Source organism: Alexandromys fortis, unplaced genomic scaffold (assembly GCF_014885135.2).
Source record: "Alexandromys fortis isolate MF-2015 unplaced genomic scaffold, M_Fortis_MF-2015_v1.1 scaffold_6, whole genome shotgun sequence".
Lineage (NCBI taxonomy): Eukaryota > Metazoa > Chordata > Mammalia > Rodentia > Cricetidae > Alexandromys > Alexandromys fortis.
Genome location: NW_026067902.1, coordinates 23,982,055 through 23,992,684, shown reverse-complemented (window position 1 = coordinate 23,992,684; position 10,630 = coordinate 23,982,055). Strand labels below are relative to the sequence as shown.

General features: G+C 39.8%; 1 long non-coding RNA gene across 2 annotated transcripts in view; it reads left to right on the top strand.

Annotated features, from left to right (window-relative positions):
* Positions 1-5,459: 5,459 nt before the first annotated feature.
* LOC126496833 (uncharacterized) overlaps positions 5,460-10,630 on the top strand; it is a 186,524-nt gene continuing 181,353 nt past the window's right edge. For both annotated transcript variants that reach the window (XR_007590448.1, XR_007590449.1), the window contains exon 1: positions 5,460-5,552. This is a non-coding gene — a long non-coding RNA (uncharacterized lncRNA). The remainder of the gene's footprint in view (positions 5,553-10,630) is intronic.

Below are 10,630 nucleotides of genomic sequence, written 5' to 3'. Positions count from 1 at the left end.
CAGGATCCAACATTCTGCTGTTTACAAGAAACACACCTCAAACACAAAGACAGGCATCTACTCAGAGTAAAGGGCTGGGAAAAGGCTTATCAAGCAAATGAACCTAAGAAACAAGCAGGTGTGGCCATACTAATTTCTAACAAACTTGACTTCAAACTTAAATCAATCAGAAGAGACGGAGAGGGACATTTTATACTCATAAAAGTGGGAGATGTTCCGGAAAATCAGCCATAGTTGGCTAACCACATTTATTAAAATACAAATTGTCCCAAAGTGTATGTGGGAAAGGATTCACTTAAGAAAAGTTGTGGGTTGACTTCCTACCCCTCATCCACCAAGATAAACTCGTAAGAATAAAAAACTAAAATAAATATGAACCATGCTAGTCACCTCATGGTGGTGGTTAATGTAAGGTTCATGTGGAGTCATCTGCATTTGCTAATACTCTGTCATAAACAATAGGTCACTAAAGGTGTGTGTGTGTATGTGTGAGTGAGTGAGTGAGTGAGTGTGTGTGTGTGTGTTCTATCCCCCACTAGTTCATACTGTGATTTCTCTCTTTCTGTAGCACATTCTTGACTGATGGTCCTGGATTTTCACCATTTTGAATGCCTTTTGCTAGTCATAATCTTACAATATTCAACTCAAGGCTACCTTATATAGAAAGAGCAAAGAGAAAATTGGCTAGTTCCCTGGATAGCCTGTCTGAGAAAGGCAAACTAATATCCTGCTTCCACCCAACCTATACCACAATTGCTACTTCTCCTGTGTATTCTTTCACTGGAAAACAAGACTTATACAGACATATTTTCCAGTTATGAGTAGCAGCTTTTCACTTTATTTTTTTTTAGTAAGAGGAGGCATTGAGGTGATTAGTTATTCACAATTAAATAGCTGAAGATGTGATTTATTGCCAAAAATTCAAATCAATGTATGAATATTCTCTTTTATCCCTTCAATATATACTTCTATCAGGACCTCAAAAAAGCTTTCTATACTAAATGTTATCTATTTTTACAATGTGTTATTTTGTCTCTGGACACATATACTGCTGCTACTAGAAAAATGAAATTATTAATTTTAAGTGAATATTTGAAGAAACTACATTTAGATAACTAGTTTTCTTTCTTTGTCTCCAGCTTCAAATTATTCAAGCATAGACTGGGATTTCAGGTATCAAACTTAGGGCTTGGAGAAGACCCTGAATAGTGAAATTGGACTTGAATATATGTAAATTGGTCCATGAGTTTGGAGAACAGCTCTGTTGGTTTGTTATTTCATGATAACAAAGACTTTAATTCATGAAGAGTGACCTTGGTTGAGACACTATTGGTCTACTTCTTACCGGCCCAGAACATTTGTATTTTGTTCCCATTCCAAAAGTCTATAAGAAAATGTAAGTGGGAATCTTTCTTGAAAGTAAAATTTGTCAAAGTCACTCTTGTTAGGTTTGCATTTCTGCCATACTTTGGATAATCGCTTCCTTTAATATTCCCTATTACTAGTATTTGTCTAAATGGATCATATAATTTTTGGATATATTTATTTTAAATTATGTTTATATGTGTGTGTAGTGGGGTGCACCAGTGTGAGTTAAGATGCTCTAGAAGGCTAGACAGCAAGTTTCTCTGAAGCTTGAGTTAGAGGTGGTCGCGAGCAGCTTGACAGGTGTGCTCAGGATTAAACTTGAATCTTCCTCCAGAGCCAAATATGCTTTTAACTACTGAGTCATCTCTTTAGCCCCTGAATCATACAGGATTTTTCAGATTAATAAAGATGACTTTCTCTTGGCGGACTTCATATTATTATTCTTTTATACCTCAGTGAGTTAAATACCTGGAAAATTCAATCTAATAAGTTCCGCTATTTTGACCAGTTTCTCAGAAACTATTTCATCCATCCAACGCTCTGATTGTCTGTAAGAATGTTAATTTTATATGGAGCCTCCTAGGCATAGTTATCTGGAGAATTTGCCTGCTTTTCTCTGTCATTGTCAGCCTAATTTGGAAATATTAAATTCAAAAGCAGAAGAAAGTCTGGTAACAACTTTGGAACACAATGGAACACTAGAATTTGAAATGTTTGAGCTGATGCATATACCAAGCCTCTTCCATGGGATCTAAAGCAAGACAGGGTCAGAGACGGTTTTCAAAATGGGTATTTTGCAGGTGATTGGGAATGTGTGCTGGAAATGGAACAAGGACATGTCTCAAAATGGTCACATGAAATCATTTCAGAAAGGAGTGTGCCTCCCTATTTATATATATTTCATAATGTTGCTGTGATTCTTCCAAGGCTAGGTAGGATTTCCACTGCTGAGACAAAATGCTGGGAAAATCAACTGAAAGCAGGGAAGTTTTGGTCCATGGCTACTACTGTTTTGGGCCATGGTGAGACAGTACGTTGTGTGGGAGGATGTGGTGGAGGATACCTCCTTCCAGCTGGGGAAGGTAAAGAGAGAGGAAGAGTTAGGATTCTCCAGCGCATGCTCCGGACTAAGAGTGGCAGTGTTTGAATATTACCGTGGAAGCCTGAGAAAATGAATGATGGCCCAAGATTTAATTTTCTTATCTGTTGAACCAAGATAAAGATTGTAGTAGTTAACTCAATGGATTGTTCTTAGATTAAATGAAATTATACAGAGTCCTAATAGTGAGTTAACATTAACTACTATTATTTTTCTCACTTTTTCTTGCTGGTTGGTATTCTAAAAGGCATACATTTTCTCTAAGTATGGTTTTAACTATATCCTATAAATGTAGCACATCCATTGCCCCTTGGGTCTAAATAGTTTCCTAATTACTGTGTTACATTTGATATGGTATATCTATGTGTTTTTATGCTGCTATACTCAGGAATCTTTATGGGAGGTGTTATATTTTCATATTGAAGAAATGTATTTGTATATATACATATTCATAATTTTTCCCACCTATGAAATATGATTAGAGATGTAATACAGGTAGCTTAATATAAATCACATGGTATTCATCAAGAATGCTTTGAGCCAAATACAGTCAGTTTTTATAAATGTTTCAATAGTAGCTCTAAAGAAATGTGTATACTTTAATTTTGAGAGCTCCACATATGTTAACTAGATAATTGTAACAATGTTGCTTTGTTATTTATATCTTAAGCATCCCTGTTGCTTTATCTTTTCCTTTAGCTTGTGTGGAGCTTAGCATATGCCACAATAACTGTGAATTTACAATAATTCTAATGAATTCAGAGAGATTTTTAGCATTGTTTTGTTAAATATAGGACAGACTATTTTAGATTCAGATAACCTGTTCATTTTTCATATTACATATTGACTCTGACTACTCAACTGTGCGCTTACCCTTAAGGATCCATTTAACAGACACCGGAACAACATTACCTTCATATTTGTTAGCATTTGCTGTGCTGTGAGAGTTCGATTCCATCGATTGCTCTGATAAATATCTATGGGGATATTCCTGGACTTGGGCAGGATGCTGTGACCCCCCTACCCCCCGCTTGAAAGGTGAGGTTCGTTCCACCACCCTTTAAATGTAGGTTGCTCTTTTACTTGTTCTGGCCAATTTAGTGAACAGAAATGACAGGGTGCCTCTTTAAGGAGAGACCTGGAGATCCATTCCACATGTTTTTTCTCACTCACCATTCTGTAACAGCTCAGGCAAGCCTGCTGGAAGATGAGACCTTGTGGCCAAGTGGCAAACTCCTCTCTGCCAATCAAAGGCTAGCACGCCAAAAAAAGCCATCCTAGACCAATAAGCATGAGAAGGTTTTCAACAACAGGCGCATGAGGAAGCCCAGGGAACTGATCATGAGCAAAGTCAGTAGAAGTTCCCGCCTGACCTGAAACTCAGGAATCTTGTATTTTATACTACTAAAGTTTGGGCTACGTCATTATTAACAGTAGCTGGTTAATACACACAATAAGATTCTTTAGCCTTCCGGTGGTCTCCTTTTAAAATCAATAAAAATGTATTTGCAATCTGCCATGTTAGAGTTGGAACTGCAGTCACCCACATGTGCTATTGGTTTTAGTGTGTTTCAAGTGTAGTGATTAGATTTTGAAAGTCCAACCTGTGAGTTCCTCTGTTGTGTGGACTTTCATTGTGATCACTGGTGTATNATATGTATATATATATCAGCTTCTGTGGTATTTGTTTTTTGTTTTCATTGATAATACTATTTCTTTGTCCTTGCTTTATATATTAGATTGGGAAAGTTATTCTTAATTATACTTTTCTTTCTTTTACTAGTTTCAAAGGAACACTTTCCAGCTTTCTTAGTAGTTACAGTCAAATGTTTGCTTGAAGTTTCCTGAAATATTTATCCCCGTAATCATTGCTGTTCCCTGTCCTTTCTCCTCCCTTTTCATGTCTTCTCTTTGAAAAGCTAACTTTGGTGTCCCCTGTAAGGAATGAGGAGTGCCAGACTCTCGGGTTATATTCATCTGAAGATCAGTTGTGTTATGACTTTACTCACCAGCAATAGATCGGGTGGGCTTAGAATTCACAGTTGGCATTTTTTTTTCTGCTAATATTTCAGACACATTATTTTCTTTCTCTTGTTTGTTTGCAGAGGCATCGACAGAGCTTGCACTGGAGGGTACCATGTAGGCATTCTGCTTTGTTGAGTCGCTTTTCAGAGTTTCATTTCAACTTTACATGGAATGTATATTAATCTAAATTTATTTTTATCTATGTTGCTCAGGTCTTAGGTTTCTTGAAGTGAGATTTTTCTCTGTAACCCTGGAATACTTCACGCTGTTTCCGTTTTGGAATATTTCCATTTTTGCTCTTCCTTTACATAATCTTTACCAGTGCCTTTGCCTTCTCGGATCCTTTACCCTAACTTTCATCTTCCTTTTCATGTTTCCATGACTTTTAATAAAAATGAATTTATAATATTAATTCTTTTTGTGTACACATGCACAGTCGCCAGTTAGATATTTTCATACATTTGCATAGACTACTCTGACCATTTCCCCTCTCCTCTTTTTAGTCTTCTTGCTGTTCTTGATAATTTCCCAAGATGTATGCTTTTGTTCATGAATTGGTTCTTGCCTATGTCCAATCTTTCATTCATATCATTTCTTGGGGGCTCAGTGACTGGAGATTTTATTCTACAACCTTCCTTCATTTCTATTCTGGATGCGCTTCTTCTGTTGACTACTGTTTACTCGAGTTTCTTGTTCTCTCTCCAACACTTTAGACTTGTCTTGCAGTGAGAACCCACTGCTGTCTATTGTGTTCTTAATGCTACTGTCCTCAGATCAACCTTAAGAAGATTCATACATGTGTGTTATTTGGGAGGCAAAGGAAGCATGGCTAACAGTGTAGGAGGCGTGCTTCAGACTCATCACCCAATCCCCCGCCCTGGGAGGGAGGGAGAGCCCTAGGATGTACAGGTTCTTGGCTGAGGGTTGTCAGGAGGAGTTACTGCCATAACTGTGGAGCTGGGGAGCCTGCTCTAGGCAAAGCTTCTGCTGCTGCTTCAGAGGAAGCCCTCAGGCAAAGGCACAGATACCCACCTTTGAGAGGTGACAGCGAACATAAAAGGTAAAAGCTGGGGCCTAAGGCATACTAGGAGAGTGATCGATACACTAGCAAGTTGTGTTGCTTGCTCTCATAGTTTATAAGATTTCGCTGCGATTTTGTCTTCCATGGTGGTGGGAGTGGTGGTGGTGATAGAGGAGGTAGCGGTGGTGGTGGTGGTGGTGGTGGTGGTGGTGGTGGTGGTGGTGGTGGTGATAGAGGAGGTAGCAGTGGTGGTGGTGTGTATGTACATTCCAAACTACTGGAGTTAACATATATAGTAATTTGCTTTTTCTAAGACTGTGTGGTTCAAGCACAACTTAAAAACTTCCTTTCTCCTTTGAAGGAAATTCTGACTATGAAGGCCATGGGACTTCAGACTGGTATTGGATCTGTGCATGTTTCTGGCATGAGGTTTCATTAAGCACTTTCTCCCTGGAGATAATGGGCAAGCTTCTTCTTCATATCCCTTGAGTGGTGGACTATTTTCTCCCTCTTCTTCTTTTCTCTGAGACTGTGGCTTTGGAGAGTCTGACTTTAAGTTCAGTTTCAGTTCTAAGTCCTAGCATCACAACTACAAAAGTGTGGTTTGCAGTTCTATGCCCATGGCTAATGCCGGGTTTGAGAATCCCATCCCAAGGCTGCTGTGAGTCAGCTCCCATGCTTATGATCTGAGCATTGAGTTTCCCTGTTTCTGTCTGGGGTTTTGACTTATTGTCCTTCGAATTCAGATTATGTGGTAAATGAACCTTTGATGTGTTTTCCCGTTATTTCTAGATGTTGGTAGTAGAATGGTTTCAGCTTCACATCTGCTATTCTTGTTGGTATTGATCATATAGATTTATTTTTTTAACCTAAGGGTTATTTAAAAACAATGTAAATATGTTTTTATTTAACTGATTTGTTGTTCAAGTAAATGGAAAGCAGGAAGTCTAGACACTTCTGCATCTTAACAGGGAGTCTTCTACTAATGAGCTGTGGCTTAGTCAAGCTGTTTATTCTTAGAGTATCTGTTGGGAGGATTGCTCACCAATGCTCACCCCTGTGGAGGCTGAGGGAGATGTTGGCTCTCTTCTACCCCGCTCCAGCTTACCTTTTTGTGGTGGTGTCATCACCGTTGCTCAACATTTTGGATAGGCTGCCTGGCAAGCAGGCTTTCTGGATCTATCTCTGCTGTCACCCCCTCAAAACTATGGTCATAGTAGTATGCCCTCGTTTTTATGTGGGCACTGGGGTTATGAACTCAGATACACACTGCTGCCACCACAATCACTTTATCCACTGTGCCATCTCCCTTGCCTTATGGTTTTATGACCCAATTAAATCACATAGAAAATAGAACAAACATTTGGCTAAGATTCCTTACAGGATTAAATTTTATCAACTAATTTATAATTGAGTGCTCAATGCTAACACAAAAAACTCAAGATGGTGAATGTAATTAATAATTAAGGAGGTTTATTTGCCTAGACGCTTCACTAAACTATTAGTATTCCATGGGAAAGACAGGATGGAGTTTAATATCTCTGCTTACCCAGTGCATGGATGAACTTCTAGCAAAGCATGGTGGAAATTTTAGAAGTGTTCCACAGAAGAATTCTGGTGATGCAGAATCACCATGTTGCTGTAGGAAGTCTTACAGCTAAGCTAGTATGGGATTCCTTTTAAGTGACTGTCCTCACCATGTCAATATTCTTTCTTTCTGAAGCTTTCTCTTTATAACTAAAAGCACTGTTTCTTGTTTTACCAAGCACACAGTTGGAAATCTATGTCCTCTTTTTTTATTGTTCCCTTCTCTTCCCATAAATCAGGTAGCATCACTATAGGATGCCAAACTCTTCTTCAATTTCATTTTTACCCTCAGCTTTCCTCCTATTGCAAACTCTCTTGTTTCTCATACTTAATCCATTTGTGGCTTATGTTGGTTCTGCACCAAAAATCTTAGAATAATTTCTAGTCCTGTTTCTTCTACTTCTATGTTCTCTGCTTGAGTTCACCATCTATTGCCAGAGCTTCGGGTACTACTTCAATGCTGCTAATTTTCATAGCCGATACAAGGTATTGCTGCATGCAATTTATTGATTTTTATCAGTCTACTTCCCATCCTAAACCTAAGAGTGGGAATTTCCCAAGTCTGTACAACAGTAGACAAAAGAACATTTGCAGCAAAAAGAATTAAAGTCTGTAGATAACCCTTGAAATAAAACTAGATGTTGAGAGTCTCCACAAAGCCCAGGCAAGTGGAAAATTTCAGAGATACAGCTGAAAGTTTTGTTCACTTCAAGAGAAGTTCAAGGGTTCCAAACCCTTGTCATTCTTATAGACTACATAATATTCTGCTGTTTAGATATCTCAATTAGTTTATCCATTCACCTGTGCAAGGATATGTGAGTGTTCCTAACTAGGAGTGTAAGCAGGTTGCAAGTAGAGCTGCCACGAACATTCACTACTAAGGCATGGTGTGGGCATATCGTTTCATGTCTCTTGGGTGAAACCAAGAAATGGAATGGATAAACCTTAAAGAAAGTGTGTATTTTAGAAAGTGTCAAGTTGCTTTCCAAATTTGTGACGTTTTGCATTCCCACCAGTTGTGCAGATGACTTCAAGTCCCATTTCGTGTGTGGTAGGATTGCCACGGCAAATACTATCAGTTTTACTACCTCAAGAGTTCTGATTTGCATTTGTACAATGACTAATAACACACAGCATCTTTTTGTGTGGTATTTTTTCACATATATCTTCTACAGTGAGGTATCTGTTCATTTCTCTTCAGTTTAACATTGGTTTCCTCAGTTTTGAGACCTAAGACCTCTCTCTCGGTATGTTTGATGCAAGCAGAAGGCATGGCAGGAGAGTTCAGTTCATGGTGGTAAGGGCATGTAGCGGGGACTATTTTCATCATGGTGCCCAGTTAGCACAGTGGAAAGATTCAGGCTGATATAAACTTCAAGGACCTGCTTCTACCATGTAGGCTCAGCCCTTAACCATTCCACAGCTTCGGTAAATAACACTTCCCTAACAAAGATCGGGAGTAGAGAGAATGGGATTCAGATTCAGACCATAACACTATTAAAATAATATTAGAATTATCTGTGAAATTAAAAAAAGCTCTTCAAAAAGCAGGTGTGCTTGCTAAAAACCTAGAAAATCAAGTACATAAAAATGGTCTCCATAAAAGCATTAGTTTATAGTTTGACATATCAGTACAAGAAAAGGGAGATTCAAGAGTACTCTGAATTACCAGGAACAAAAGAGACAGAGAAATAAAGCCAAATTCTGCCTCTTATGAAGACAGAAACTTTTACCCTAACCAGTGTAGATAATATCCTTTGTTATAAAATCAGAGAAGAAAAAACAAGGCCCGATTTCTTGCTATTTGATGTGGGTTTCTTTACCTTGATAACATCACCAGGCACACTGGTGCCAATAAAGATGACTTAATTTATTCAGATAACTTCAGTGATCAATAGCTTGTTGTCTTGAAATGAGATAGGAGACTTGGAGGAATGGCTGAGGGAACGGGCTCACTCAACAGACTTTTAAGCAGTGGGAGAATAGGGAGAGGTACCACATGAGAGAGCTTCACAGTGCGTTATGGGGATGGTACTGGGCCCTGCATAATGGTGGTATTGGGGTCAGCATAATACGTTGTTTTCAATAAGACCAGTAGAAAGGTTTTCAATGAAAAGAGACCTACAATAATTCCTCTTGATTTTACTTGTACCCATCACAATTCAACAATCTGAATAGGAAGTAAGTAAGCTGAAGGGATGCTTGGCCCTAACAAAGGTTACGAGGAGGAGGAAGTTCCTGTTAAAAGTGTGTGACTGAGGGGCGGGGGGGAACCTTATGAGGAGGAAAACAGATGGAGAGATAGAAGCCAGACAGTGGTGTGTCTGTGGGAGAAGAAAGGGATGGTTAGGGGGTGGGGCAGACGATTCAAACAATCTTTTAAAGGTTTGCTCCCTCTTTTTGGAAAATTTAAAAATATTTTCAGCAAACAATATTGCTCCTCTCCCGGTTGGTTCTGTTTTATTCAGTCTTCCTTCCTGCACTGTTGTCTGTTCTTTGTTTTGTATGCTAGCCTTCCATGAGGAGTTCTGCCTAACCAGGCACTAGCGGAACTGCCAGCTACGTCAATCAACTGTCATAACTAGGGTTAGAGACCAAAAAAGAGCAGCATAAGCCAAAGAGTGGGAAGAAAAAAAAGAGAGGCAGGGATGGTGTGTGGGAGTGCATTATGGGTGCAGCCGGTGGGGGGGGGGGTGCAGGAGATTGCTAGGCTGGGAAAACTCACCCTACCCATTTCTCCTGAGTCACTTTGGAGAGCCTTTTTTTTTTCTTCCTCATCTCTGTGGGAAATCAAGAGCAAAGGCTTGGCTTATCAGTAGTTTCCCTGAGCCAGGATTCAGAACGCTGAAGGAACATCCTGTATCACGCTTTGAAATACTGACCTCAACACAATCCCCACCCTGAAGACCAAACAGAAAAAGGATCTGGTGTAGATAGGCAGACTAGGACAGGCAGTCGGGAAAATGTGGGGTTAAAAAGTGTATTTCGCAGACTGGATAGGGAAGTGGTCCTCTTTCTTGGCTGCATGTGGAATACAGGAGGCCTTTACCAACTCCAGCCATTTCCTCTTGTTTGGACTCAGTTGAGAAAGATCTTTAGACATGCGTTCCTGCCTAACACAATGAGGTCTGGTCCAGGCTGGCGACCTCGGAGCTGTGTCCACCATGCGCTTTGTCTACCCCAGAAGGAGGTTGCTTGCTATGCTCTTTCCAGAGGTAACAAAATCACTACAACTGCAATTAGCATTAGTGACACACAGCAGACTCTAGCTAGCACTATTTAAGCCTAAGTGTTTTTATTATTCCTTTAAAAACGGCGGCGTGGGTGTGTGGACAAACACAAAATAGGCGAGACACGCACAAAGAAGAGACTGGACACGCGGCTCCCACGTGGGTGCGCTTTAATGGGGAGAGGGAAACACAATAAGGGATGGGGTGTGCAAGACACACAAGGGTAGGGGGTGAGAGCGAGGGGGCAAGAGGGAGCGAGACCTCGTGGAAGCTCGCTTTTAACGGGGGGGGGGGGGGGGG